The following is a 26,605-nucleotide window of genomic DNA, read 5'->3' as shown; positions in this document are numbered from 1 at the left end:
TTCTATTTTATTCATAATTGTATCCTGGGCTTAGCTCGTGGTAGACACTTAACTGTGCCTTAAACAAGGCATTGAGTTTAATGCTTTAAAAATAAAGCTTATTAATATTTACCACTAGAGGGCATTTTCCTTCCACTTAAAAATACTAATTCTAGTCCTTTTTTTTTTTTAAACTAGAGGGACTGAGTACACTTTATTAAGTTGCAAAGATAAAATATTTCAGATCAATCTATCATCTCAAATTATTAAGAGCTCAAAGTCTTTATGGCACATATTATATTAAAATACATATTTTAAGCATCCATGATCTATAGTTAAACTATTTAGAATTTAAAACATTAATCCAACAAACTGTTCAGGATTTCAAACTTAGATCAACATACCAATACACACACATACATATGCAATACACATACAGGATTATGTAAAATATTTCAGTGATATAGAATAGACATAATGGCCAAAAACCATGCATCTCACAGTATTTGATAAGATTTGATGAGAGATAAATCATTTTTAAGTTAAAAATAACATATTTTTCCATAGAAGAGGACAAAACAAAGTACCTGGTCATAATGAGGCTGTCCTTCAACTGGAGCGGCTGTTTGAATTCTCCTGGAAGCAGACGCTGAGATGGAGTGAGCCTGCAAACAAGTTGTTCATTAGGGAATGCCACTGAGATTAACCTGTGTCAGGGAGGGTAAGCAAGCAGGATTGGGAAGAGATGGAATTCATGCTGGAAGGTTGACTTCTGTCAACCTTACAAGTTGCTCTGGGGCCAAGGTGGCCCATTAGAGTGGTCCAAAATTAGGCAGAAATAGCAGGTCTTGATATTCCTGTATCTACCTGTCATTGGATGTCAGCCATGGGGGAACTGGAGCCGTTGGAAGAGTAAGAAGGTGCAGCTGGGGAATCATTCCCTAAAGAGGCTGGAAGCTAAAGTCTGGGACAACAAGCCCTTCTTTGAAGGGAGATCTGGGAAGTGCTTGGCTATGTTGATCACAGCTAAATTTTATGGAGAATTTATGTGAACCGCTAGTTGAGTGAGGACTCTAGAACTGTTAAATGTAGTTAGGAACAAAGTACATTTTGTAGACCAAGTAGAATTATTTCAATGTAATGGTTCAAATAAAGATTAAAATATGGATGTTTAAAGCATATTGTGTAAAGTATAGGTCAGGGGTTTCCCTAGTGGCACAGTGGTTGAGAGTCTGCCTGCCAATGCAGGGGACACGGGTTCGAGCCCTGGTCTGGGAGGATCCCACATGCCGCGGAGCAACTGGGCCCGTGAGCCACAACTACTGAGCCTGTGCGTCTGGAGCCTGTGCTCCGCAACAAGAGAGGCCGCGACCGTGAGAGGCCTGCGCACCGCGATGAAGAGTGGCCCCTGCTCACCGCAACTAGACAGAGCCCTCGCACAGAAACGAAGACCCAACACAGCCAAAAATAAATTAATTAATTAAAAAAATAAAAAAGCATAGGTCAGAAATTGAGAGAAAGGTGCAAACTTACCTTGCGTGAGTGATGTTTTAAGTGGAACAAAGAAACAATTGCAATAATTTAACATTAATAAAGCTATTATGCTTTTTTATTATTTGATACATGCTTGCTCTAATTCTAAATGTTGACATTATTATGTCTTGAGCAGAGAACATTATGTTTTAACTATCAAGAGTTTCCAAATTATATAATAGCTAATTTACCTGAAGGTATTTACAAGAAGAAAGAAAAAACTAGATAGGGGGAAATAACTCTCAACCCTAAAACTAGAACTTCTCTGTTAATGTTCTCTGTCAAAAGATACTCCTTTGTCCTTTTTCCTCCTTCTTCCCACTTTACTTCTTGGAGTGTATTTTTACTTCATTTTATGTAATTGAGAGTGGAATAAAATCCTGAGGAGGAAATGATATGTTCAACAGTTCTGTAATTCAGCTTCAAAGAAATGAAAATTCTTTATTTAATAACATTCTTTCCTAACAAGTTCAAGAAAAGCCTTCCCCATGTTCTCAGTCTCTTCTACCAGAAGATGGCACTCTTGCTCCTTGCCAGGGAATCCGGAGGCTTTGCACATCTTCAGGAGTATCAGTCACAGATCTCCCCTTGAAAGCTGTATAATAAAGCAGGCGCCTTCAGCCTGTTTATCTGAACCGACTGAGATTCTTTATGTGCAGGTGCAGCTAATCCTTTCAAGATGTAATGAAGCTCAATAAATCCTCTTTTGCAATATCGTCACTGGTCTTTGAGGCTGATTTCGCTTTTTGTGAGAAGGCAAGTGCAGAACGGCTCTGCATAATGCCGTATGTTTAAGCAATAAGGAGACTGCCCCATTGTCTCATGTCAGGCTGCCTGGGACACAATTTCCTTTATCCTGTTCTCAAAATTAGCTGACGAGAGCAAGTTCCCCAGGTGAGCACAAGTTCCCCAGATTTTTTTTTTCTGAAGTAGGTGACCAGAGAACCATGCCTTCACTAGCTGTTATTCTCAACAGTACGTGCTGGGAAATTCACTGGGGCACAACATATTATCTGCCTGTATTTCTACACTGTTTCTTATTAGTAGAACAAAGTACTTACCTGCTATTCATTTCCCTTTTAGTGACTGTATAAATACTGAAGCTATACATTGGAAACTTTCAGAGTTATTATAAATTTTAGAATCACTAGCATTCAAGTTTATATACATATATACAGGTAAGTTGTTACAGCATTTCTTTCTTTATGTAATACAACATAACTCACCTTTTGGATTGGACATCCAGTAACCATCATTCCAAGTTAGCATTCTTTTGGTCGTTTCTTAGGAAACCTCAAATTCTCAGGGGCAGTTAATTAGAAATACTACTGCTGCTTGGCTCTTCCTGTGAGAAATAGGACACATAATAAAGAAACAGGACTTCTCTAAATTCTTATCTTGAGCATATTACAGTAGCATCATCTGATAAGCTATGGGTCTTAGCCCTTCACTCTTTAGAAAACCAGTAGCTGCTAATGAGAGTGGATGAAAAGCAAATGCAGAAGCAGCCTGCTACTCGTGACAATTGTTCAGTGTTATGATCTTTCTCCTTTCATATTCTCCAGCTTTCCTACTGCCATTTCACTGATACTAAAACATGCTACCAGTGACTGGCAAAGAGCTAGATCTAGAAACGACATGTTGTTCGTATCCCAAGTTATCCCTCACTGTGACCATATGCTAGTTGTCAAAGGGTTAACTGAAAAAAATACATTCTCTCCACAGCAATCAGAAGGATCTTTTAAAAATCCTCAATCAGATTGAGTCCATTTTCTGCTTATTTTAAGATTTCCCAACATTTTCAAATTGCACTTGAAATTAAAATCTATATAAATCCTTATGTTACATGCCTTTTGATTTCCTCTCTAACCTGGTCTCCTACCTTTCTGCTCTCGGTCCATGGAACTCTAGCTGCACTGGCCTGATTTTGGTTTCTGGAAGGCAGCACGCTTTTTACGGCCTTAGAATCTTTGCTGTGGCCATGTCTTCTATTGAGCATTATTACTATCATTTGTTGGTGGTTTGCTCTTTATTCTCATTTCTATCCCAGAATCCACGTCATTGATTGACTTTCCGTCCCACCGTTGTCTTTTTAATTCTACATCTACAGCGGATCACTGCTGTATTAGTTTCCTGCAGCGACCACAAGAAATCACCACAAACCAGGTGTTACGTTCTGAAGACTGGAGGTTGAAACGATGGTGCTGGAGGGGCTGTGCTCCCTATGAGGCTGTGTGTGTGTGGGGAGTTACTTCCTCTCCTCTTCCAGCTTCTGGTGGCCCCTGGCATTCCTTGCCTTGTGGAAGCACAACTCCCAATCTCGGCCTCCCGCCATCTTCACATGGCTTTCTTCTCTGTGTGCCTCTCTGTATCCTCTCCTCTTTTTATAAGGACACCAGTTATTTGATTTAGGGCCCAATCCAAACAGTATGACCTGTGCAAAAGCCCTGTCTTCAAATGAGGTCACACTCTGAGTTTCTGGGTAGACATGGATTTTGCTGTGGGAGGGCACTGTTTAACCCACTGTACGCACTTTGATATTTTTATTGATCTGTGTATTAATTTCTTTATTATCTTCTTCATCCCACCCTCCACTAGAATGCCATCTCCCTGAGACAAGAAACGCTGTCTATACATTTATGTGTCATACTGACACAAAAGAGGAATTCAGTCAATCCTTATTTCTAACAAATGAACGAGAAAGTGCTTCCAATAATTACAGCTGAGGCCCTCAAACATTTGACGCACATGACTAATTCCTTTAGTTCTGATTCCATGCTAAATGAAAATCTTCCTCTGCATGCTTTTCTATCTCATTCACAACTATATTTCTTGTTGAAAATTAATAAATTGTCCATTTTCTTTCCGAATTGCATTTGGTAGTCTGGAGACAGCATCCCTGAGTACACTGGATCTTGAAATCTGGCAGATCATGTTTCTGAGCATGTAAGGACCAGACACTGGACCTTGCTGAATACAAGCAGGTAATTCTACTTTATGCGGCCTTTATTTGGTTAATCTCTAGGAAATCCCTGGGAGATACCCTAACTCAACACAGCCTCCCTTTATTCAAACCTCTCTCTCCCCCAATAATAGTCAGTGGTAACAGAGGAAAACTAGCAGAGGATAAAGATAATATCATAAATCCTAAAAGGATCTTTGAATATCATAATAGGCATCACAGATGCAATCTCTCTTTTAACTCTATGAAGGTGCATATGTGTTTTAAATTCCTGTTATGGCTGCCCTATCACAAAAGATTTCATCTTTAGCTGCACATTAATATCACTTGGGGAACTTTAAAAAAAAAAACCTAACCCCCAGGTAGCACCCTGGACCAAGTACACCATAATATCTGACCCTCAGATATTGAGGTCTCAACACATTTTAAAGCGATTCCAATGCAGCAGTGGTTGATAATCACTGCTCTATCTGATCTTCTTTCTCTGGTTTAAGTTCCCATGATTGTTGTTTCTCTTTCCTGTGCCTGGTTCTCCTAAGGTGTCTTGTGATCTCTGAAAATGGTCTTATCTGTAGTTCAGCTTCCCTTTCAGGTGTTTGGCTCCTTTAGTTTATGAAGTCTATCTGAGGGTAGAACACTCAAACTACAACTGGCTCTTTTACTACTCAGTTTTCAGTGATTCTGGTAGAAGGGCCAGATTAACCTTATATAGAGGTGTTTCTGTCCTTTTATTTTGGGCTTTTTCCCCCCCCAGTTTTTCTCTAGCATTGCCAGCTGCCTAGCTCCTTGTCTTTTGTATCCAACCTACAAGTCCACCTTGAGATAAACACTAATGCTACAGCTTATCTTGGTGGAGAGGGATGTGTCATATGCGATGGCAGAGGGACAGGAAATGTGCTTGAGCTGGCAGATAGACTATCTCCTTGGTGGTACCCTAATTTATCATACTACAGTTGTTTCAGCTCCCTCCCACTCCAGGCATCCACCATGGAATTTCTGTGGCTTTGCTCCTGTCAGGTTTTAAAAATCATACTCTTCCAAAAGTTTATTGAGCTCACATTCTTCTATTTGATCAAAATTTGTCTCCTTTCAGTCTGTCAGGAATAACTCACTTTTGATCTTCTGAAACTTTCCTTATTTCTGAGTATGGTTCTACATTTGTGCAATTAAAAACATATATATATGCAGTTCTAGGGTGCAATGTGAGGGAAGATTGTAGTGTGTGGTCACTATGCCTTTTTGTCCACTGCTGTGGTATATTACATTACATACACTTGATACTGTATCTATACAAACACATTTCTCATTCATACTCAGAGATGGCACTGCTGATTATAATATACTTGATAAGAAAATTTAACACGTTTCTAGTAGTACATGAACTACAAATCAATCAGTTAAGTACTTTCTATTATATGTTTGGAACTAAGCTAGAAGCTGTGGATATAAAGATCAATAGAGGATTTTTCCCTCTCACAAAGCTCAACATCTGGCTAAGATGCCAGTCAGATAAAAATACAGAGTATATCTCTATATAGATATATAATATAATGAGTGCTAGAATAGAAGTACATCAGGAAGTTTTTCTGAAGATAAGAAAAAGATTAAATAAAATAAATAATATGACCTACGCCTTTGAAGAATCAAGATTCGATACTTGCCTTTGCTTTTGTGTTCATTGTCAGTTTCCTCTGTGTTCCTCATCTGAGTTCAGGGACTCTCTTACTGGGAAGATAGTGGTGCTTTGGTTAAGGGTTTGTGTTTGAGTCTCTTGGCTTCTTATGGTATGGTTATCTGAGCACACAAGGCCTTTATGCTGGTTTTTCATTCTTTACACATCTGCTGTTGACTTCATCTCTGTCTTGTGAGCTGTGTGAAATCTTGCTTAAAATATGTCGCTCTATCTTAGCTCAGTGTCAGACTACCCTGCCTGTTGCCTTTGTTTTGCTGGAGACAAACCTGTGTGGCAGGTGCGTTTCTGAAGCAACTTTATTATATTTTTTTCTGCCTGGGTTCACTATATTTGATTTTACAAACCATTCTGTTACTGGTATTCTTCATAAGCACTTGGTCCAAAATAGCCTGAGTAAAGAATCCTAATTAGATAGAGCTAAAATGGGTTTTCCTGAGCCAGATCTTATTGAAGAAACCTGTTTGTGTTTTCTCATCTGTGGTATAGATTTCTAATGCTTCTATTGTTTATGAGAAGAAAAATACATTTTAAAAGATTGCTACAATTTAATTACATAAAAGCATTAAGTTGAAGTTCCCTTTTATATCTTTTAGATAATTTAGGGTATTCATTAGATAGTAACTTTTGGAAAGATGGAAATTATTCACGTAACATCATTGTAGATTGATGTGTTTTTAATGACATTTTACATCTTTCTAAAAATTGTATTTGATAATCTATAATACTTCTGAGATTATTTTCTGCATATTTTTGCACAAATATTTTAATATTCCTCCATTTTCCTGTTATATCTTTTTTTTTGCTTTCAATATACTGCATTAAAGGTAATAAAACATTAAGGTAATAAAACGTATTGAATTAATTAGAAAGTACTGATAAAACTGAGAGATGGTTGAGGTATTGTGAATTGAAATTTATCCACATAGTTTAATTCCAGGTTCAGCTTTTGCCCGAGTATTTCAGATAGTCGATATTTTTGTTATGTAGCTGACTCCAGATGTATAACTGGGTAGCTTTCAGAGTTGAGTTACTTAGCAATGAATAAGAAGACAATATCTTTTAAATAAAACAAGCTTTAAATACTTCGGAGAAAAATTCACTATATTTAAAACATAATTTTGTTGTATCCTAATGGGAAAGTCTTATTTTTAAAAAGTTTGATTTCACTCTTTTTAAAGTTACTCTTCAGTTTTAAAATATTAGGTGCTATAATAATATGTAATTAAGATTAATAGTCTTCTCATTTCAAAAGTAGAGGAATTAAAGTTCTTTTATAAATGTACTTCTCATTTGAAACCACAGTCATTTGAAGAATTCATACAATATCAGCTTTGTCAATTAACAAAGAATTTAGGGAATCGATTCAAATAAGAAAATATAATATTCAATTCCACTGGGGTTTCAGAGTTAAGAGAGAGTGGCAGAAAAGAGCTGTTGTTAAGAAAATGTTCCTGCATAAGTAGATTATCCACATTTCTCCATGTTAATCTATCCCATGTATTCATTGGATTTTATATTACTTCCTTTCCCCTATCCAACCAGGTTTTATTCTCTATAGCTCATGAGAAAGTTTAGAAAGAAAAGCATACTTTCTCATGGCATGTTTTCTAACAACTAAGGCTTTAGAGGCTACAGAGATATTTCTGGGATGTAGGTTTAATTATTCAGCATTTGCTAGTGCACTTATTCACTTGTTTATTTTGGTTCTCCATTAGTGAAGGATTATAATTTTGTGATTTACGGCACCTTCTTACCTTTTAATAAAAATAGGTGAATTTACTGCATGAACTAAGTTCGTGTATGGAATCTACACATGTCAAACACCTTGACTCTATTCATGTAATTAGAACCTCAAATAGTATTAGTTAAGTTCTATCAACTGACACTGATTGAAACTATCATAGATTTATCATGTGTCATTCCCCCCACCCCGAGTTTTTTAATTTGAAGAAGGACAGATGTTGAGATCCAAACGGAGTGGTGCCACTCCCCACTTGATTCTATGTTCATGGCACAAAATACGCAAGTGAAAGCTCTTATATGGTTGGACAACAGGAACCCATTTAAATGGAAGGATTTTAAGGGTCAGTTAGCTGAGAATTTCTATCATGATAACTTATGGAGAAGTTTGTTTCGTATTAAAGGATTTCTGTGTGGTATTCCAGTTTAACGTATTCACACATTTTCTGGCACGTTAGAAACACTCAACATTTGTTGAATTAATGAACTATGGTGTATATTATAATCAAAACTTAATTATTAACAGTGATAAAAGGGAGGGGACATCGTGCAAATAGTGCACTATCAAATAATATAATCAGTTTTGGTACTTGTAATACATTTTTATTCTCCAAGTTACATCTGCCCTTCTGAGTACTTTTGCCACTTCAGTTTGTATATTAAAGCCACATGGAAAAGACTAACTTCTAGCTACAGCTGTGGAACTGCCTGGTTAACCATTATGGCTTTCACATATACACTGACCTATTTCCCGTGTTACAAAGCTATTGCCATCACTAGTCAAGTTGATTCAAATTATTAGCTGAAATCTCTTTAACTCCTTCATATCTTTTGTTTCCAATTGTAAATTGTCAAGTACCATTCTTGAAGGGGAAGAAGGAATAAGATGTCTTTATTTCTATTCTTTATGATGTATTTAGGTTCAGCCAACCCCACTTATCTAACCACCTACCAGAACATCACTAACTCCTTGCCTTCAGTTTCCATACCTTTATAATATATTGTGCATAATTTTGTGAACTGATACTTTCCGCCATTTACTATATGCAAGATACCGTGACTCACATATTAAATACATTTTTTTAAATCTTATGGAAACCCAGTAGAACTCTATTGTTATTCCCATTTAGCAAGGATAAGTAGCTTGCTAGTAAATAACAAAGCCACACTATATCTTTCATTTAGCAAATAGTTACTAAACACTTATTATGTTCAAAATACTTTGCTTGGTGCTAAAGAAAATTGTGAGCTACTAGATACTAAAGATCTACTTGTTTAATGTTTCTTTGTTTTGCAAACTGAAATGTAAGAGCCTTTAGTATAGCAATTTTGTCTTTTTTTTTACCTCTAAATATTCAGCACCTAGGACCATGCTTGGCATACGTTAGTGCTCATCAAATAGTTACTGAATGAATGAATGAATGAAAGAAATATGTTTTCTTGGAGTGGTGATAAGTGAATCGGGGCATAGAAGCAGACATCATGTGCAGAAGCCATTCCTTCCCCAGGAATGCCAGCCCAATCCCAAAAGAAGAGAGAATGATTACTTTACAATCTCCTTTCCATGCTCATTATCTAATTTCATCACTTGGGTTTTTCAGAAAGACTAGATTAACTTGAGATTCCTTCAAATTTTCCCAAAATGCTAGAGGTGGAAGGCAAAAATCTCACAATGAGAGGGTTTTGCAACTGCATAACATTTGGGAATTACTGCACTATGGTCTCTAAGAAGCTTTTACTTCATGTAAGGAAACCACACAGGAGTGGGTCTCCAGGGAAGATGGCAGGTGCAGGTTGGCTAAAATCATGGAACTTTTGTTAAGTTGCTATGCTCATCTGGACTCATGTAATGTTACATTCTTCAAGGTAATGACACATTGAAACGTCTTTGATTTGAAAAATAAAATGTCAAAAACAAAAGTTGCCAAGAAATTCAGACTGAGACATTTTGTCATGTGAAAATGGCCTTTGCAGAATCCCTGGATACTCATATCCTGAGAGGTCTTTTCTTGAAAAGTTGACAGTCTGTTAGTGCCTGCTGGTGCTTTCCCCCAGCATGAACCCATTCTCAAGACTGAACTCTTCCTAAGTATGTTTTTAAAAGTGAACACACTTAGCTAAATATAAATTGTGCGTAACATCAGTTATGTGAAGGAAATGAGTAATCTAAACGCCTAGGATCTTTCTACATAAAAACAAAACAATTATTAAGGAGGGATTAATAGGTATGAAGTCATAGTGGGCAAGTTGAAAAAGCAGAAAGTTACCAAGCTGAAATATTTATTCCTCAAATTTCAGAAATATGTACACAAAAACATTTTATATGGGTAAATTTGTACAAATATTTAAATTACCGTGGAGAAATACTTATGTTAACTTCATACACCATAGAGACAGTGATAATTAGTATGAAAAGCAATCTATAATGAGACATGAACTCTAACATCAAAGCCTTCCACTATTTGTCCATTTCTCTGTATAATGGGGTTAAGAATGCTGAATCTCCCTGAGAGACCGAAGTTGTTCCAGAATTAGTTCTGAGATTCTTTTTTTAACAATGTGATCTATGAATTGCAGTAGTATGTAAATAACTTGCTTTCTTAATATGTTTGTAGCTTTCTATTATATATTTCAGTATCAACTCTTATCTAAATTATAGGTTGTAACCCCCCCCACAAGTCAGATTTATATCCCGTGTCTATCACATAATAAAGACTTGATAAATATTTTTCAGGTGAATAAATAAGATACTTCAATCTTTTCTGGTCTTTCTGAGTGCAGTGTCAACTCTTGCATAATGTAATATTATGAGTTTTTACGTATTGTAAGCTTGTGATAGGTATCTGTCATATGCATTTGTTTCTGATTAATAGAGCTCAAAGGTAACATAATCAGAGTATGGTCATGGTATGAATGTATTATAGAAGACAGGATTTTTTTAAAAAGTGGGCTCGGATTATAACCATAATCCAAGAGCCTCAGTATCCACAATTATGAGCAAAAATAAAGAGGTCTCTCATGGAAAGAGAAAGTGGAAGTAAAGTGAACTTTGTAGGCAGGCAGAAGAGGCAGTAATCTGGATGAGATTTGGGGCAGAGCCTTCCTGCACCTCAAATACTTCCCTTTTAATATTTAATATTGTCACTTAGATTTTTGTAATTCCCTCACATATAGCATTTACCTTATGTTACTATGTACAACCTGGGAGGTTGAGTCACATTTTCAAATCTTTTTGGAACAGCCCTAGGATATTTATTTGTAGCATATCCTAAGGTGCTTACTTGGTTTACCTTCTTTCCTTTGTAATCAATGGAAGGAGTTTGAAGAAAGATTTGGAGGCCTCCTTTTACCTTCTCCTCTAAAAACTACACTCCTAGAAGCGAGGGAGAAGAGTTGCGTTTGAGTACTCGCAAGTGAGACAGAAGAGTTTGTCACAAACCTTCATCTTGCCTGAAATGTGTCTGGGTTTAAATTAAAACTCTTTTAAAAGAGATTATTGAAGAAGTTTTTTTAAAAGTCTGGGTAGGTGTATTTCTTCTATTGTTCAATTCTATGAAACATACCAGGAACTAGTATATGTCAGCAGTAGCAAGATTGGGGTACTAGAGGATTGGGGATGGTACCAGTGAGTGGCACCAGGGACTGTTGTGGTTTCCCAGGGCGAGTGTCTGGAGCTGGATGTGTGAGTATCCGCAAAGATGAGCTCAAAGGAGTTCAGGTGATAGTTTCATAGTCAGCTTGGGCTGAGTGCAGATGTGTACAGTAGAGGCTTGGAGCTGGGTTGGATGTAGAAGAGCAGAACGCACTGAAGGTGGGTTGCAGCAGGGGCACCAGTCACAGCTTGATGGACAAGGCTTTATAGGAGGAACCTACGACTGTGAGGTGCTGTATCTCATTTTATTTTTCCAAATGAATTGCCTGTAAATTTGGTGATAAAGGTGGGGCCGTTGAATTTCTCCTCACTGAAGTGTACACTCCTAGTGAAAGTGGAGCTATAACCTATTCTATTAGCTAATGGCGTATAAAATGCAAAGATGGGGAAAGTGGATAGGTACTTGAGACCTAAACACTGTAGATTCCCAACAAGCAATTTAAGCTTTGAAAATAAGAGTTCTACAAGTTACCTTCTTTAAAATTTGAATAAATAGAGGGTTATTAGTCAGTTTGGATATGTTTGAACTGACACACACACACACTATCTCTCTCACACACACACACACACACACACACACACACACAAGCACATACACACAGCTCTTTAGAACCTAGATAAAACAACCCAAGACTTGAGAATCTGTATTTCCAGCTAGACAAGCAACTCCCTGAATCAATCCCTTAATCATGTCGTTTCTCAGATTAACCCAAATTCTAAAATTATCTTCCTGTAGCTTCACTGTAAATTTCCTTTTGAGAATTTAGATTTCCTAAAGGAAAGAAGGTTAAGTTAGCTCCCTATCCACCTTCTTTTCCACTTCTCTTCCTACTTCCACTTTCTGGTATCTCCTCTGACCTCTCACCCACATGTAGCTCTTGCTTTTGCTTGGGGAGATACCTTTTTTCTCTGAAAGTGGTCAGAGTCCTCTAACCTTGTCCTATGTGGTCCTCTCTTCAGCCCCAAAGTGGAAAGGATAATGAGCCTCCTGGAAAGTGTAGTTCTTCTAATTTGCCAATACTTCCGACTAATTAAAACCTTGACCACTTTACATAACATTTATACGTTATAAGCTACTGGCCGCTATTCTATGGTGAACAGCAGCGGAACTGACCAATAAAAAACATGGATTGTTCACTGTACCTGGCCAAGGAAACAACTCCTAAAGGTTCAAGGAAACCGTCACAAATGTAACTTAGGACAACACATTTGCCAAAGTGACCTGAGACTGGAGTAGGTTATTAGCTATCAATGGAGATTTGGGGTTTTAAATTCTTTAACACTGGGTTTTGGCTAATGACATATCTGTTGATGCTATACGAGATTTTATCCAAGGGTTATCCTTTTGTGCTAAAAATATAACCTGCTATTAAGTCACATCAAGAAGCTGATACTCAGCGGTACAAAATGCAACGCTTATGTTTCATGACTCTGGGACTGTAAACTAGCACCTCTTTGGTAGTGACTTCATTTTGTCCTTACAACTGTTCAAAAACTGCTTTGGAAACATTCCTGTACCTCAAATTGCCCCCAGGCTCCCATTCCCATTGCTCCCGATTTATCCCTTTTTACCCAACAAAAATCTAGAAGTCTGTGTTACACATTAGCAAATCAGCAGTGTTTTAAGATGATTTACAGAGAGCTTAAGAGAAAACTGCACTTTTTAAACTCCATGACCGGAAACTCCCTTGAGCTTTAATTTAAAGTCCCCACTTCCTGAAATCTCATTGACATAAAACATCTAATACTTCAGTACTAAATTTTTTTTTTTTTGGAAGTGATTTTTAATAGGCTCACACACTGCTGCTAATCAATAAACTATTTTCATAGAAAAAACAGCATAGAGACTTTCTCTTAAGGACAGACATTCTTTCCTTAAGAATGTATAGATCTGTGACAATAAGTAGTCCAACAAGAAGTTCAAGGGCTGCTTTAAACAGATAGTATCTGCTGCTTTGACATGCAACAGTGAATGCAACATAAATAATAGAATTCTTTCACAATCCTACTAGAATTTGCCAGGAAAGATTATCGGGGTGAATTCAACCTTACAAAAACATTTGTGATTGTACAACTAACGGTAGAGATCGATAATTTTTGCTGGCAGTGAACTGGCAAAGTTGCTGAAACCTTTGTAAGTATCATCTGGTACTTAAACAATGCACACATGGATTTTATTTATGATGCTTTTCAATAACCCTGAACTTTGGGATCAGTTGGTTGTAGTGTAAAAGGCAGTAGTAGACCACCCAAGATGAAGTGAAAAATAAATCTTGGAAATATATGGCATGTACACATGCGTACACTGTTAAAGCTGGTTATACTTTTAAGTATTAGCTCTGCACACAATACTGGGATTTAATGGCACCAAAATATTCTACGGAAATAGCCTTTGATCACTATTTTGCTAAACTGCATATTTAATTTTAAGAAGTCTTTCTGTTGGTAATCTGAGTAGTTCTATTTATAGGAAGTATTTAAGTTACTGTATCTTCTTCATAGAATTTAAATACTATAAGATTAATGGGAAAAAATAGTTGAGAAATTCAAGAAGTCACTCACACTGCTGCCAAATTTCAGGAAGCCTAATGCTGAAATATTCCAGGAAAATGTGTACCTGCGTTATCCTAGGGAATCTAAAGGAAATGAGATGATGATATTATCTATAAAGTATACACTCTCATTGCATTACACTCCCTCTCCTAAGAATGTTACTCAAAAACTAGATAAAACTATTTATATAGTTGAAGTTTTGCATACTATTTTTTAACCAAAAAACAAAAAAAACACAAAAAACCCCAAACTAAACAAACACAGGGAGCAACATTTTAAAAAATCTGAAGAGTAGAAATAGCTTCCAAGTAAGATTCTCCCACCTCCAATCTAGCCTCTACCACTGATAGGTAAATATTACTTAAAATACAACAAGTTTCTGTCAATTTCCATCACAGTTATTCTTGAAATATGTAACAGTTTCTCTTAATTAGTGGAATATGTAATTTTTACCTGATATCCCAGGGCTGAGACATCTTGGTGACTGGTCTCAGGCCCCTGGAGCCCATAGACCCTGAAAGCAGATTAGCCTTTGTAGGACAAAGACAGGATAACGCCTGTGTGGAGCCACTGGGCCAGTGAAGTCTTGAGAAATCAGCCATGAAATACAGGAAAAGCGAGCTAAATGTGTGTGCCTGAAAGAGAATGAGATCCAAATCTATAGAAATGAGTCAGAGTACTGCTGATCAAACACGATCTGGGGATTGAGCTAAAATGCTAGTTCGGATTCAGTAGGTCTGGGGAGTGTCTTAGGTATCTGTAGTTTCATAAGCTCCCAGGTGATGCCAATGTTGGTAGCCCACACTTTGACCATGTGTTTTGAGTAGCTGGACTTAGTGAATGGTTGACCAAAGTAGACAAGTTAAATACAGACGGATAGCACCTAAGACTGGGATCCCCAGAAGAATAAAATGAGAAAGTAGATAGGAACCCAAGCATTCGCACTGTTAATAAAAGAGATGATACCGGTGTTCCTGGACGTTTTTACTTCCTTTGAAGATCCATGCACTTTCTTCCCTTGCCTTCCCAGCTCCCATTCTCTCTTGCATCACACTCTCACAACATTTGAGATTTCTCCTCCTTATGCTCTTAAAATTTCTTATTTTGGAGCAGTATCTTCCCATCCCTTAATGTTATGTTAAATATGTTAAGTCATCATGTGGTCAATAAAAGAAAGCTGAGCATACAAGGTAAGTGGTGTTGTATTCAGTGCAAGGCATTTAAACATAGCAGGACTGATCAGATACTGAGAAACACAGAGCCTGGAGAGATGTCCAGAGAGTAGACCTAAATTTGAGGTATAAAAGAAACTCTAGACTTGAGGACACGGGGAGGGGGAAGGGTAAGCTGGGACGAAGTGAGACAGTGGCATGGACATATATACACTACCAAATGTAAAACAGATAGCTAGTGGGGAGCAGCCGCATAGCACAAGGAGGTCAGCTCAGTGCTTTGTGACCACCTAGAGGGGTGGGATAGGGAGGCTGGGAGGGAGACGCAAGAGGGAGCGGATATGGGGATATATGTATGCATATAGCTGATTCACTTTGTTGTACAGCAGAAACTAACACAACATTGTAAAGCAATTATACTCCAATAAAGATGTTAAAAATAAATAATAAAATAAAAATAAAATACTTGTTTTGCAATTTATAACTCCAAAAATAAAAAAAAGTCTAGTTTAGTTTTCTCTGAAAATCATCTTCAGTTCTACCATGAATATATATACTGCCCATTGAGTTTTGCACTTAATGCTCTTTTCATTTAGGGACAGTATAAAACACTTTTTTACAGTCCTTATTCTTTTCCCCCTTCCAGCTTGTCTAATATATATAGTAGTCTTTTCTAGGGATCAGCCCAAATGTTCTCTTGAAGTTCATATGAATAGAATAATTCTACTTCAAAGCCTGCACTGTTATTTCATCTCTTTATGCTGCTTTTTATCAATTTCCAAGATAGAGTTGAAGGAGGACAGTGCTTCAAACAAAAAGCAACTCTTTAAGGAGAATTACCAAACAATTGAACCCAATCAGTGTCCACACTTTCGGAACTTTTATCGATTCCTATCAGACCTCGAGGCCCGTTAGATGCTTCTGAGAACTTCCTGTTAGTGAGCCTCTGGACCACGTCACAGCTTGGTCTTATTTTTGCCTAACAGTTCCGCTGTGGCTTTGCCTCCCACAGTACATGTGGTTTACTTCTTATGTTCATCCTTAGCTTGGCAGGGTTTCGAGGTCTCATGTCTCTTTTCATCTCTACTTTCTAAAGGGAGTAATTTTGCACAGATTATTATCTTTGGAGGTGCGAATGATGGTAGTGCTCTTTTTCATGTGTTCTTTAGAGACTATGAGTAAATGCCTGTTCTTGTATTTTAAATTACATCTTACTACAAGAAATACAATTTCTTCTATACAATGTATTTTCTAACTCTGATTCTATTTTTGAAAGTTCTTTATCAGCACATGTGATTGCTCAGACCACATCTCAAGGAGTTTTCATATATAAAGGCACACAATGCAGTATGGTTTATATACTTGAGCCTATATAAAAAGAATTATTTTGTTTTCTGGAAGAGGGTTCATGAAATAATGTATAGAGAAATGTTTTCTTTCCAAGCTTGAAAATGCTAACTGTGGAAACCATATATAAAAAATACATATATATATACAAGTGATTACTTAGTACAGAACAATTGGGTTATTCACCTTTAGAATACATCTTTTGTGATGATGATGGCAGACAGACAGAAGCCCAAAAAATTGGGAATTAAAAGTTGACCTAGATGGAAACTAAGATAAATCTGTTGTATATTAATTTAATGAGGTTTTACAAGAGGATAGAAGTCAAACACATAAATTATTTATCTTTAATTGGGAATCCCCTAGAATATCTTTTGAGAATTCTTATTCAAAAAGGCAAGTAGAAAACTGCTCAAATGAATAGTATAAATGAGAGAAATTATTGTTATTGTTACAATTATTACATTAGAATGGAAGAGGGAGAAACTGTAAGTACAAGAAACCAAGACAAGAAGTGGAGGGATGAATGACTAGAGAGGGTGGCAGTAGACATAACCAAGAGCATTTTTTTATTCTTTCATTTAACAAGGAAGAGCGTAATTTTTTTTTTATCATTGTCAGGACAGAAATAGAGAAAAGTGAATAAATGTCAGTGTTAGCAGTAAGTGTCATATATCAATGTTAATTATTACCCCAACTCTATGAATAAGCTCTCTATCATCTCTTTTATACTGATGAATAAAACTGAGGTATTATCTATTTTATAGATGGGAGCACTGAGGCCTAGGGAAGTATTGATTAAAAAAAAAAAAAAGTCCAAAGACACCCACCAAGTAAAGGAGAAGACCTGGCCTGTAAAGCCCCTTGACTGTCTATCTTGCCTTATGAAGAAGGCGTTCCCTGCTTCCTTGGTCAACTCAGATCCTGTCCCCTCCTTCATCTTCTAAAGCTTTTGGACATCATAATCTTTCTTTGTTTCTGTACAGCTTGGTATCTTAAATAATATTTACATTAACTACTTATCTTTCTAGAAACACAAGTAATCAGGGATTGTACTTGGGTTAGAACTCTATTTCTATAGCTTTTGGTTGTGTAAATTGGGTAATTATAATAGTTATCTAACCACTCTGTGCCAGAGTTTCTTTATTGATTAAATAGGGATAAAATATAGGGTTTGTGGAGCTGTTGTGTTAATTATATAAAGCAATACAAATAAAGCACTTAGTAAAGAAAACAGTATGTTATAAACACTTAATATCATTATTGCTAGTACTACTGTATCTATGATGACTACTACTTTTAATATTAGTTATTTCTGATGCTGTATAATATTCACCAGGTAATAAATTTAATCTGCTTCCTGAACCAAATACAGTAAAATTAACTTCAACAAACATACACTTAGAATCAAAAGTAATGCAAAGAAAATGAGCAATGTTTCTGAAATTGGTAGATGCCAACAATGTAACATAGAGGTACCATCTTTAGTCAGTATCTAAATTCAAGTAGAATTTATTAAATGGTATGTGGAGATCTGTATTAATTTGTTGACATTTACCAGCAATTCAGATCATTGCATATAAAATATTTGAGGACTTAATAAAATTCATTCTTTTTTAGAAATTCAAAGGTGCAACCCCCCTAAAAATTGACATGCAGTAAACAAATCCTAAAGTGGAAAAGATGTTTGATTTTTGACACAAAACTGTCTAAAAAAGTGTAAGCCACTCTGAACTTAGTGATTAACAAAACAGTCAAAACATTAAGAACTGGGCTACACAAATAACATGGATTTTAAAAATCTGTATTTACCTGAGATCTAATTCTTCAGTGAGGTTTACAAAGAGAGGATGGAAGTTGAATCTTCAAAATTACCCAAACTGTGATGACTTGAACACATTTATGAAAACTTTTGCTTAGGTACTGTATAAATAAACACTGTGTCTACAAGTATAATGTTTAGATTAAGGGAAATAAAATACATTCTTTTTGTTATAGGAGAAAAAACTTGACAGTATAATATAACGGTGGGGTGGATTTGACGGATTCAAGATGTGACTTTTTTTTTTAACTTTTTCTTTTTTTGTTTGAAAAAAAAGGAGTCTTTTCCTGTCAAGTACGTGTGCTAACTTCACCTGCATCATTGTTTAACTGTGAAGTACTCCATCTAGGGCATCCACTGAACAAATACAGGTTTCCTATTTCAATGCTATCTTTGGTGAAGTCTTTTTTGTGAGGTTCCTTGCTAATTAGCTAGGCAATGTTGGACGCTGTGACCTAGCAGTCTAGTACTAGATGGGTAAGTTAATGCTGAAGGTAGGTGAAATATAAGAGAAACAGAGTGGCCAACCTGATGAAGCTATCTTCTCTCAGCCATTCATCTGTGGAATTCCAAATTTCAGCTGGCCTGTGGTCACTTGAACTAGCAAAGAGATTATGGCATAAAGATTAATTTGAAGGTGATCATGGGAACACAGGCCAGTGCTATGACTCCAGCTGAGTAAAGACAAAAGAGGTCAACGTTAAGAGGGAAGACAGGTAGGGAGAGGGAAGGGTGGGTAGGGAGTATAAAGAAGCAGAGTGAATGACACCATGTGCCAGTGATGAGAATATGAGCTACAAATAGAGGACAATAAGCCAAAATCCAGTAAAATCCAAACAAATTGCACCACTTTGACTCATAATAGTGGGACATTTTACTTTTATGAATTCCATGCTCTTTCCATTTGGAATATTTGTTCTCAAAATAAAAGCATTTTTTCATACCTTTCTTCCAATCCCCTTATTCCTTCTGCCCAGACTGACTTCTTTTACTTCATCTGGGCAAACCTGTCTTATATTTCATTTCATAGCTTGTGTCACTTCTTTTCTGAAGCTTTCCATGATCTCTCTCACCAAATTAATTCTTCCCTCCTCTTTGATCCCATAGCACTTTAAAAGAAAAACAAAAATCTGAAGTATATTTGATTTACAATATTGTGTTAGTTTCAGGTGTACAGCAAAATGATTCAGTTTTACATATATATTTCAGATTTTTCCATTATTGGTTATCACAAGATGTTGAATATAATTCTTTGTGTTATACAGAAAATCCTTGTTATCAATTTTATATATAGTAGTGTCTATCTGTTAATTCCATACTCCTAAGTTATCCCTCTTCCCCCCTCCATTTCCCCTTTGGTAACCATAAGTTTGTTTTTGAAGTCTGTGAGTCTGTTTCTGTTTTGTAAATAAATTCATTTGTATTATTTTTAGATTCCACATATAAGTAGTATAATATTTGTCTTTTCTCGTTTGATTTACTTCACTTAGTATGATAACCTCTATGTCCATTCATGTTGCTGCAAATGACATTTCATTCTTTGTTATGGCTGGGTAATATTCCACTGTGTGTGTGTGTGTGTGTGTGTGTGTGTGTGTGTGTGTGTGTGTGTGTGTGTGTGTGTGTGTGTGTGTGTGTGTGTGTGTGTGTGTATGCCATATCTTCTTAAACCAATCGTCTGTTGATGGGCACTTGGGTTATTTCCATGTCTTGGCTATTGTAAATAGTGCTGCTATGAACATTGGGGTGCATGTATCTTTTCGAATTAGAGTTTTCATCTTTTCTGGATATATGCCCAGAAGTGGGATTACTGGATTATATAGTAACTCTATTTTTAGTTTTGTAAAGAACCTCCATACTGTTCTCCATAGTGGCTGCACCAATTTACATTCCCACCAACAGTGCAGGAGGGTTCCCTTTTCCCCATACACTCCAGCATTTATTATTTGTAGACATTTTGATGATGGCCATTCTGACCCATGTGAGGTGATACCTCATTGTTGTTTTGATTTGTATTTCTCTAATAATTAGCGATGTTGAGCATCTTTTCATGTGCCTATTGACCATCTCTATGTCTTCTTTGGAGAAATATCTACTTAGGTCTTCTGCCCATTTTTTTTTTTTTTTTTTTTTTTTGCGATACGTGGGCCTCTCACTGTTGTGGCCTTTCCCGTTGCGGAGCACAGGCTCCAGACACGCAGGCTCAGCAGCCATGGCTCACAGGCCCAGCCACTCCGTGGCATGTGGAATCTTCCCGGACCGGGACACGAACCTGTGTCCCCTGCATCGGCAGGTGGACTGTCAACTACTGTGCCACCAGGGAAGCCCCTCTGCCCATTTTTTGATTGGGTTGTTTGTTCTTCCGATATTGAGTTCTATGAGCTGTTCGTATGTTTTGGCTATTAACCCCTTGTTAGTCACATTGTTTGCAAATATTTTCTTCCATTCCATAGGTTTTTTCATTTTGTTGATGATTTCCTTTGCTGTGCAAAAGCTATTAAGTTTGATTAGGTCCCGCCTGTTTATTTTTGCTTTTAATTCTTTTGCCTTGGGAGACTGATCTAAGAAAATATTGCTATAATTTATGTCAGAGAATGGTTTGCTTATGTTCTCTTCTAGGAGTTTTATGGTGTCATGTCTTATATTTAGGTCTTTAAACCATTTTGAGTTTATTTTTGTATACAGTGTGAGGGAGTGTTCTAAAAAAGGAAATAAAAGGTGTCCAAATTGGAAAGGAAGAGGTAAAACTGTCGTTATATGCAGATGACATGATACTCTATACAGAAAACCTTAAACACCACACACAAAAACTATTAGAATTAATAAATGAATTTAGCAAGGTAGCAGGATACAAGATTAATATACAGAAATCTGTTGCATTTCTTTACACTAACAGTTAATATGAGAAAGAAAAAGTAAAACAATCCCATTTAAAATTCAGGTCAAAAAATAAAATTCCTAGGAATAAACCTAACCAAGGAGCTGAAAGACCTATACGCTGAGAACTATAAAACATCGATAATGGAAACCGACGATGATTCAAAGAAATGGAGAGATATCCCATGCTCTTGGATTGGAAGATTAATATTGTTAAAATGGCCATACTACCTTAAGAATCTACAGATTTAATGTGATCCCTATCAAATTACCCATTACATTTTTCACGGAACTGGAACAAATAATCCTAAAACTTATATGGAACCACAAAAGACCCAGATTGCAAAAGCAATCCTGAGGAAAACAAAGCTGGAGGCATAACCCTCTCAGACTTCAGACAACACTACAAAGCTACAGTAATCAGAACAGCATGGTATTGGCACAAAAACAGACATGCAGATCAATGGAACAGAATAGAGAGCCCAGGAATAAATCCACAAACCTATGATCAATTAATCTTCAAAAAAGGAGGCAAGAATATACAATGGAGAAGACAGTCTCTTCACCAAATGGTGTTGGGAAAGCTGGCCAGCCCCAGAGCACTTTTATTATGAGTTTGCATTTGTCGCTCATCACAGTGTAACCTGATTCTTTCCTGCAACAATATAAAGAGATCCTTCCCTGTGTCAGTCATCATGCTAGGCACTGAGGGCAGAGATAAATTAGATACAAACCCTGCCCTCAAGGAGCTCACAGTCTAGAAAAGGTGACAGGGCTGTAAACAAAGAAGTTAAACTCTTCTGATAAGTGTGGCAATAAAAATTATATACAAGGCACAGATTTAGTGCAGAGAAGATGGTTAGTTCAATGCAGGAATGGGAGGATCTGGAAAGCTTGGCCAGATAAGATGATGGTAAGTCAAATTACAATCTGTTTTATTTCATTGGAAGCTCTTGAGGACAAGGGTTATGCCACATTCATGTTAGCATCCTCATCACCTACCAGTGCCTAGCACATAGCAGGTAGACAAGACCTATCAGTAGAATTTAATAGAAACGGTAGGAATCTGGTTCTCAAGAACAAAATGTCTAAAAGCCCAAGTAGGAGAGCTTTGGAGTTGGTGAGCATGTCCACATGCTGGGAGCATGGTGCATCCCAATTTCACAGAGTCAGAAGTTCCTCTGCTCGGGACCCTTCCTGATCTCTCCCTGTGTACTTCTTTATTATCAGCTGGGTCTTGGTGCTCCAGCTGGGTGTCAGGTCTGTGCTTCTGAGGTGGGAGACATTGGCCCACCAGAGACTTCCTGGCTCCAGGTAACATCAAATGGCGAAAGCTCTCAAAGAGATGTCCATCTCAATGCTAAGACCTAGCTCCACTCAACGACCAGAAAGTTACAGTGCTGGACGCCCTATGCCAAACAACTAGCAAGACAGGAACACAACCCCACCCATTGGCAGAGAGGCTGCCTAAGATCATAATAAGTTCACAGACACTGCAAAACACACAACCAGATGTGGTCCTGCCCATTAGAAAGACAAGATACAGCCTCATCCACGAGAAAACAGGCACCAGTCCCCTCCACCAGGAACCCTACACAACCCACTGAACCAACCTTACCCTCTGGGGGCAGACACCAAAAACAAGAGAAACTATGAACCTGCAACCTGCGAAAAGGAGACCCCAAACACAGTAAGTGAAGCAAAATAAGAAGACAGAGAAACACACAGCAGATGAGGGAGCAAGGTAAAAACTCAGCAGACCAAACAAACGAAGAGGAAATAGGCAGTCTACCTGAAAAGGAATTCAGAGTAATGACAGTAAAGATGATCCAAAACCTTGGAAATAGAATGGAGAAAATACAGGAAATGTTTAGCAAGGACCTAGAAGAACTAAAGAGCAAAAAAAAACAATGATGAACACCACAATAAATGAAATTAAAAATTCTCTAGAAGGAAACAATAGCAGAATAACTAAGGCAGAAGAATGGATACGTGATGTGGAAGGTAAAATAGTGTAAAAAACTACTGCACAGCAGAATAAAGAAAAAAAGAATGAAAAGAATTGAGGACAATCTCAGAGACCTCTGGGACAACATTAAATGGACCAACATTCGAATTATAGCAGTCCCAGAAGAAGAAGACTAAAAGAAAGGGACTGAGAAAATATCTGAAGAGATTATAGTTGAAAACTTCCCAGTATGGGAAAGGAAATAGTCAATCAAGTCCAGGAAGCGCAAGAAGTCCCATGCAGAATAAATCCAAGGAGAAACATGCCAAGACATATTAATCAAACTATGAAAAATTAAATACAAAGAAAAAGTATTAAAAGCAGCAAGGGAAAAGCAACAAATAACATACAAGGGAATCCCCATGAGATTAACAGCTGATCTGTCAGCAGAAACTCTGCAAGCCAGAAGGGAGTGGCAGGACATATTTAAAGTGATGAAAGTGAAAAACCTACATAACAAGATAACTCTACACAGCAAGGATCTCTTTTAGATTCCACGGAGAAATTAAAATCTTTACAGACAAGCAAAACCTAAGAGAATTCAGCACCACCAAACCAGCTCTACAACAAATGCTAAAGGAACTTCTCTAGGCAGGAAACACAAGAGAAGGAAAAGACCTACAATAACAAACTAAAAACAATTAAGAAAATGGTAATAGGAACATGCATATTGATAACTACCTTAAGTGTAAATGGATTAAATGCTCCAGTCAAAAGACACAGACTGGTTGAATGGATACAAAAACAAGACCCGTATATATGCTGTCTACAAGAGACCCACTTCAGACCTAGGGACACATACAGACTGAAAGTGAGGGGATGGAAAAAGATATTCCATGCAAATGGAAATCAAAAGAAAGCTGGAGTAGCAATTCTCATACCAGACAAAACAGACTTTAAAATAAAGACTATTACAAGAGACAAAGAAGGACACTACATAATGATCAAATGATCTATCCAAGAAGAAGATATAACCATTGTAAATATTTATGCACCCAACACAGGAGCACCTCAATACATCAGGCAAATGTGAACAGCCATAAAAGGGGAAACTGACAGAAACACAATCATAGTAGGGGACTTTAATACGACACTTTCACCAATGGACAGATCATCCAAAATGAAAATAAATAAGGAAACACAAGCTTTAAATGATACATTAAACAAGATGGACTTAATTGATATTTATTGGACATTCCATCCAAAAACAACAGAATACACATTCTTCTCAAATGCTCATGGAACATTCTCCAGGATAGATCATATCTTGGGTCACAAATCAAGCCTTGGTAAATTTAAGAAAACTGAAATCGTATCAAGTATCTTTTCCAACCACAATGCTATGAGACTAGATATCAATTACAGGAAAAAATCTGTAAAAAATAAAAACACATGGAGGCTAAACAATACACTACTAAATAACCAAGAGTTCACTGAAGAAATCAAAGAGGAAATCAAAAAAATACCTAGAAACAAATGACAATGAAAACATGACGACCCAAAACCTATGGGATGCAGCAAAAGCAGTTCTAAGAGAGAAGGTTTTAGCAATACAATCCTACCTCAAGAATCATCTCAAATAAACAACCTAAACTTACAGCTAAAGCACTTAGAGAAAGAAGAACAAAAAAACCCCAAAGTTAGCAGAAGGAAAGAAATCATAAAGATCAGATCAGAAATAAATGAAAATGAAGGAAACAATAGCAAAGATCAATAAAACTAAAAGCTGGTTCTTAGAGAAGATAAACAAAATTGATAAACCAATAGCCAGATTCATCAAGAAAAAAAGGGAGAAGACTCAAATCAATAGAATTAGAAATGAAACGGAGAAGTAACAACTGACACTGCAGAAATACAGAGGATCATGAGACATTACTACAAGCAACTCTATGCCAATAAAATGGACAACCTGGAAGAAATCGACAAATTCTAAGAAAAGCACAACGCTCCGAGACTGAACCGGGAAGAAATAGAAAGTATAAACAGACCAATCACAAGCACTGAAATTGAGACTGTGATTAAAAATCTTCCAACAAACAGAAGTCCAGGACCAGATGGCTTCACAGATGAATTCTATCAAACATTTAGAGAAGAGCTAACACCTATATTCTCAAACTATTCCAAAATACAGCAAAGGGAGGAACACTCCTAAACGCATTCTACGAGACCACCATCACCCTGATACCAAAACCAGACAAAGATTTCACAAAAAAGGAAAACTACAGACCAATATCACAGATGAACATAGACGTGAAAATATTCAACAAAATACTAGCAAACAGAATCCAACAGCACATTAAAAGGATCATACACCATAATCAAGTGGGGGTTATCCTAGGAATGCAAGGATTCTTCAATATATGCAAATCAATCAATGTGATACCCCATATTAACAAATTGAAGGATAAAAACCATATGATCATCTCAATAGATGCAGAAAAAGCTTTTGACAAAATTCAACACCCATTTATGATAAAAACCCTCCAGAAAGTGAGCAAAGAGAGAACTTATCTCAACATAATAAAGGCCATATACAACAAACCCAAAGCAAACATCATTCTCAATGGTGAAAAATGAAATCATGACCTCTAAGATCACGAAAAAGACAAGGATGTCCACTCTCACCACAATTATTCAACATAGTTTTGGAGGTCCTAGCCAGAGTGATCAGAGAAGAAAAAGAAATAAAAACTGGAAAAGAAGAAGTAAAGCTGTCACTGTTTGCAGAAGACATGATCCTCTACATAGAGAATCCTAAAGATGTTAAAAGACAACTACTAGAGCTAATCAATGAACCTGGTAGCAGGATACAAAATTAATGCACAGAAATCTCTGGCATTCCTATACACTAATGATGAAAAATCTGAAAGTGAAATCAAGAAAACACTCCCATTTACCACTGCAACAAAAAGAATAAAATACCTAGGAATAAACTTACCTAAGGACACAAAAGACCTGTATGCAGAAAACTATAAGACACTGATTAATTTCTTTAGAAATTAAAGATGATACAAATAGATGGAGAGATATACCATGTTCTTGTATTGGAAGAATGAACACTGTGAAAATGACTATTCTACCCAAAGCAATCTACTGATTCAATCCAATCCCTATCAAACTACCAATGGCATTTTTCAAAGAAGTAGAACAAAAAAATCTTAAAATTTGTATGGAGACACAGAAGACCCCAAATAGCCAAGGCAATCTGGAGAAAGAAAAATGGAGCTGGAGGAATCAGGCTCCCTGACTTCAGACTATACTACAAAG

General features: G+C 36.8%; 1 long non-coding RNA gene across 3 annotated transcripts; it reads right to left on the bottom strand.

Moving 5' to 3' along the window:
* Nucleotides 1-562: 562 nt before the first annotated feature.
* On the bottom strand, nt 563-24,343 carry LOC117203327 (uncharacterized). 3 transcript variants are annotated; one of them, XR_007479301.1, is made up of 7 exons: nt 19,398-24,343; nt 18,982-19,053; nt 14,566-14,747; nt 14,122-14,195; nt 11,189-11,280; nt 2,739-2,857; nt 563-644 (listed from the first exon to the last, which is right to left on the bottom strand). It is a non-coding gene; the product is annotated as an uncharacterized LOC117203327 (long non-coding RNA). The 3 variants fall into 3 exon arrangements; XR_007479300.1 differs by having other exon boundaries at nt 18,982-24,343; XR_007479302.1 differs by having other exon boundaries at nt 11,198-11,280; nt 18,982-24,343.
* Nucleotides 24,344-26,605: the final 2,262 nt, after the last annotated feature.

The sequence above is a fragment of the Orcinus orca genome, chromosome 9 (assembly GCF_937001465.1).
Source record: "Orcinus orca chromosome 9, mOrcOrc1.1, whole genome shotgun sequence".
In the NCBI taxonomy this organism is placed as follows: domain Eukaryota; kingdom Metazoa; phylum Chordata; class Mammalia; order Artiodactyla; family Delphinidae; genus Orcinus; species Orcinus orca.
This window is presented reverse-complemented; position numbering and strand designations above follow the sequence as displayed.